The sequence below is a fragment of the Acipenser ruthenus genome, chromosome 49, assembly GCF_902713425.1.
Source record: "Acipenser ruthenus chromosome 49, fAciRut3.2 maternal haplotype, whole genome shotgun sequence".
Classification (NCBI taxonomy): Eukaryota; Metazoa; Chordata; class Actinopteri; order Acipenseriformes; family Acipenseridae; genus Acipenser; species Acipenser ruthenus.
This window is the reverse complement of record NC_081237.1, coordinates 788,484-794,483: the sequence shown is the minus strand read 5'-3', so window position 1 is coordinate 794,483 and position 6,000 is coordinate 788,484.

Below are 6,000 nucleotides of genomic sequence, written 5' to 3'. Positions count from 1 at the left end.
CTAACCCGGACACACACCCCCGGGGGTGTGTGGACCTCATGTTGGATAACCGTTGTTCTTCCTGGCATGGAAGAAAACACATCGTGGTTAGCTTTCACACATCGCTGTACCTCCTGGATTTGTTGGGGAGTAAGGGAGGGACCTATGTTAACTGATCTCCCTTCCAGTCCCTTCCCGTCTTTTCCCAAGGCCACCAACGCGACCAACTCCTCCCGATCTACCCACGGTTTGAGAAGGTTAATGTGGTACACTTGTTCTTTCTTTCGTTTATCCGTCTGCCTTACTTTATAATTAACTTCTCCTACTGGAGCTATTATTTCATATGGGCCTTGCCACTTAGTGAACAGTTTACTCTCTGGCGTTGGTACTAATACCATAACCCGGTCTCCGGGTGAAAATTTCCGGCGTACTGCCGACCTGTTATACTGACCTGCTTGTCGGGCCTGTGCTTCCTCCATATGGGCCTTTACTATGGGTGTTATTTTTGCAATTCGATCTCGAACCTGTAGGATATAATCTACCACATTACGTCCTGACGAAGTTTGAGCTTCCCACGTTTCCTTAGCTATATCCAGGATGCCCCTGGGCTGTCTCCCATATAATAATTCAAACGGAGAAAACCCGGTTGAGGACTGTGGTACCTCCCGAACAGCAAACATCAAATAGGGCAATAGGAGGTCCCAGTCCCTCCCGTCTTTGGAGGCCACTTTCCTTAGCATCGACTTCAGGGTCTTATTAAACCTCTCCACAAGTCCATCCGTTTGAGGATGGTACACTGACGTTCTAATGGGGTTAACCTTAAGGGTAGTACAGAAATCTCTCATCAACTGGCTCATAAAAGGAGTACACTGGTCCGTCAACACCTCCTTCGGGATACCTACTCGAGAGAACAAGTGTATTAATTCCTTAGAAATAGTTTTAGATGCCGTGTTTCGTAAAGGAATGGCTTCTGGATATCTAGTAGCGTAGTCTAATATAACTAGGATATATTCATGACCCCTAGCTGACTTATTCAAGGGCCCCACCAAATCCATCGCTATTCTTTCAAACGGGACTTCAATAATCGGGAGGGGTTGTAACGGTGCTCGGAAACCTGGATTTGGACTCGCTAACTGACATTCTGGGCAGGACCTACAGTATCGATCCACTGCCTTTCTAATGCCTAACCAATAGAACCTTCTCAATATTCGTTGCAGGGTTTTTTCAGATCCTAAATGTCCCCCAAACAGATGTGAATGGGCCAAATATAACACCTGAGATTGGAAAGCCTGCGGAACCAACAACTGTTCTACTGGTTCTTGATTAAGCTGAGTACAGCGATACAGTAGATCATTTTTTATTATAAAATGCTCAAGCGGGTTAATCACAGTATTTTCAACCCTGCTGCCATTTATCGACACCACCTTTTTCCTAACATTTACTAGCGTGGGGTCTTGTTCCTGTTCTCTCGCAAAACTTTCACTGGGAAGTTGGAGACACTCCTCCCAAGAACCTTCCCTTGGGTTGTCTATGACCACTTCCCCCGATTCTGCAAGTATTTCTGCCTCATTGCATTGAGTAGATACCCCCTTGCTATTGCGCTTTGTCAAGACTCCGACTAAACTCTGTATCCTAGTGTCACGTTCCTGTCTCCGCTGTCGGCGGGACTTCCTTTCTTTTACACAATGACTCTCAATAAATAGGTCCGGGTCTGTAAATGGAAAAATAGCCTGGGGGCTCTCTGAAGGCTTACTTTCCTCCTCCATAGTTATTCTAGGCTTGGCCAATTGCCTATTAAATTTCACCAAGGTGTCAAACCCCGGAATATTTCTACCAAGAATTACTTGGTGGGGAAGATGGGGGACTACTCCAACCCGTAAGTCTACGATCTGAGACCCAACTTCAATAGTAACTACGGCCGTTGGATAGTGCTTAACATCCCCATGAATACAAGTAATCCCTGTTTTAAATTCCTGATCTAATGCGCGATCTAATAATAAATCGGGCGTAATTAACGTAATTGCACTTCCCGAATCAGCGAGAGCCTCCGCCCTTTTCCCATTAACCGACACCAAAACCAAATAAGGGTATGCCCCGACAGGGTGACGTGGAACAATAATGTTTCCACAGAATGAGCTCTCTGCAATACTGGGTTTAATAACATTACACTCCATCCTTTCCTCATTCCTGCAGTATTTGGCAATATGGCCCAACTGATTGCATTTAAAACACCTATAGTTTCCATAACCCGGGGTCTCAGCCCTTACCCCCTTGTCCGTCCCCAGTCCCTTCACGGCCTCTGACCGCTCTTCACCCCTTTCCGGCATCGCCGGTCGCTTACCCGAACCCAAGTTCGATCGAAGCTTCCACGTGGGTGGTCTCGTGGTCCTCACCGCTGGGTTCTGGGGCTGACGGGAGAGTTCTTCTGCGGCTAACTGCCGCTCCACGAGGTCGACAAACTCATTAATGGACCGAGGGTCTCCTTGGCCGACCCACTTCCTTAATGGGGCCGGTAATGACCGTAGATACCGGTCCATAACGAGGATCTCAATAACCTTTTCAGCATTATTGATCTCTGGCTTGAGCCACCTAGTGGCTAAGTGAATCAGGTCATACATCTGTGACCTGGGTGGAATTCCCGGCACATAGCCCCAGGCATGATATTTCTGGGCCCGCACAGCTGAGGTCACCCCTTCCCGAGCAAGGATCTCCGCTTTCAGATGTGGATAACTCTCAGCTTCCTGCGGGGCCAGATCATGGTATGCCTTTTGGGCCTCTCCAACTAAAAATGGTGCCAAGATTCCCGCCCATTTTTCTGATGGCCATCCCTCCCGGGTGGCGGTGCGTTCAAACGCCAGTAAAAATGCCTCCACATCATCCTCCCGCGTCATCTTCTGCAAGACGTGGGAGGGTCGAATTGAAGTCACCGGTGGTAGGGTTGCCGACTGTTCCATACGCCCTTTTAACACGTCTACCTCTTGCCGGGTTACCTCCAACTGTTGGGCGTGCAGCCGGTTGGTTTCCTGCTGTACTTGAATAGCAGACTGGTGTAGCTCCTGCATTTTCGTGTTAGTGTCGTATTGTACGGCTGTTGCATGTAACAGCGCACGAAGTAGTGCGTCGGTGTTCTCCATCTTGTTACGTTCTCGTGGGTCCGACTGAAGTGTGTTTTCAGTCGTTAGGATCCCACCGCTGCCACCATATGTAACAAACTGGAGGGGTACCCTGCGGGATACTCCTTTCCACGGCTTCCACCGACGAGCACAGACACGTAGAGATTGCAGGCAAGTAACTTTTATTTACAATATTCAAACACAAGAGACTCTTTAAATCACTGAATGCCCTGTACGGGACACTAACTGTCTCACTTCTTCGCCCCTCTCTATCTAGTATAGAATACCAATTCCTACAGGTCGGAGCCTGTAGAAGTCCACTCCCGAGGAAGGGTCCGCGTAGACTCTCCCTGTGGTATGAGCTTTGTATTCCACGTAGTCCAACCGCTACCTCTGCTGGGGTAGTCCTGCAACACGGGTAAGTATCCACGGACTCCTCGCTCGCTGCAGTCTCTCTGACACAGAGGTAAGAACCGCACCGACTCCCTCTGCTGGAGTCTCGCTGCAGCACAGGCAAGGACAGCGCCGACTCCCTCTGCTGGAGCCTCGCTGCAACACAGGAACAGGTAAGGACAGCGCCGACTCCCTCTGCTGGAGTCTCGCTGTAACACAGGTAGCCGGTAAGTACAGCGCCGACTCCCTCTGCTGGAGTCACGCTGCAACACAGGTAACAGGTAAGTACAGCGCCGACTCCCTCTGCTGGAGTCACGCTGCAACACAGGTAACAGGTAAGTACAGCGCCGACTCCCTCTGCTGGAGTCACGCTGCAACACAGGTAACAAACACCGGGAAGACTCTTGGCTGGAGTATGTAACGGGGCCCTGAATAAGAGCTCCTGGATGAACACTCCTGTGTCCCACCTCCCGAGCAAGACGTGCCCAACGGCGTTGATGACTATATCCAGACTGTGGGGAAGAACCCCGGCAGCCAGTGTCCTGGGAGGTTCCAGAGCACCCCTGTGTAAAACGTGCTTATTTCCTGTTACAATAAACTGTGTCCTGCAAACCAAACTGTTGTTTTAGTCCGCTTCCTTTTCCTTTTATTTCTACCCGCTGCTCCTGCAGCGCGTACTCATACAATCCCTTTCCAGGTCCCGGATACTTCACACAGACACACAGACGGCCGCCGTGACGGTTCTCAACCGACACGGAAGCTGCGGAACTGTTTTACTTAACACTGACGAGCGGCGTTCATCCAAACGTTTAAATAAAACAAATTATCCTAGAAAAACAAAAGGCTACCTCACCAAGAGGAAAAACGCTCACAATTTACACAAAACAAAACTCTCGTTCACCAAACAAAAACCCGTTCGCTTTACCTTGCAAACTTTGACAACACTCTCTATTCTCTGGGTATTTTCCTGTAGGACAATCCGGCGGTGCTCCCCACGATCACCCCCGACCTGTCCTACCCTACTTCCTTATATACCCCAGGAACCCCGCCCTACCAATTAGTGCTCCGGTTCCTGGGCGCTGTTTGCTTCATTTTCTGTAGTAGCGCCGCCATTCCTTAAAGGCGACGTTACTTCTTTCTTACAATATATATATTGTAAGACAGCAGGGAGGGGGGTTAAAATCCTCCCTGTGTAAGATATGTGCGCAGGCACCTTTTTGTGAGTTTGCTTAATTGTTACTTTGATTTGTTAATTGTTTTATTATTAATCATCCCCTGCACCTGGTGCTTATTATTAAATTAGAGCCAGGTGCAGGGTATAAAAGAGAGGCAGTCAGTTTGCTCGGGGCTGCTGAAGGAGAGACATAGGAAGGTGTGTGCTGTGTCCCAGCAGTCGTCAGGTAAAAAGTGTGCTGTATTAAACCTGTGTGGTTGTTGTTTATTGTTTGGTGGGGAAACATCCTAGCTGTCCAACTTGTAGTCAGGGTGTTCTTGTGTGTTAGTTAGTGCTCGTAAAGAGCCAGGTGTTTATTTTGTGTTTATTTTATTGTGTTTATTAAAAATAGCATGTCAGCGCAGAAAAATCAATTTCTTGTGTGCTGGGTCAATTTTTAAAGGGGCAAGAACCGTGTGTGGTGCTGGACAGTTCACATTATTTATATATATATATATATATATATATATATATATATATATATATATATATATATATATATATATATATATATATATATATATATACACCATAAACATATATGTCTGTGACCCCTTTTTTAAACGACAAAACACTCCAAGTTTTACTGTGATTACTGTGAAAACTTTCTTTTTTCATTAAGTGTCTTATGTAAAAAATACTAAGACTTTAATGTTGTCTGCACAAAGCATAAATTAACATAAGCATTTATAAAAGTTGGATATCCCACTATCCCCTGATTACATAAATAACATATTAAACACTGATTTTTGTACATATCTTCTAAAAGACATGCCATAAGTTTATAGGCATATATATATATATATATATATATATATATATATATATATATAATTTATTTCTTAGCAGACACCCTTATCAATTTTTACAAGATATCACATTATACAGATATCACATTATTTTACATACAATTACCCATTCATACAGTTGGGTTTTTACTGGAGCAATCTAGGTAAAGTACCTTGCTCAAGGGTACAATAGCAGTGCCCCCACCGGGAATTGAACCCACGACCCGCCGGTCGAGAATCCAGAGCCCTAACCACTCCTCCACACTGCTGCCCTGAATAAATATTCAATTAGCATATCAGTCTTGTAACCATCATAAAATCCACAGCCCCCTCATTATATATTCATAAATGCACAAATCCAAGCCCCCTCATTATATATTCATAAATTCATAATTCCACACCCCTCATTATATATTCATATATTCACACATATAAGGTCAAAAAAAGGTCAAAGGGGTCATTAATCAAACTTTTGACATAAGCTATAGTAATATTACTACTTACACGTGTTTAG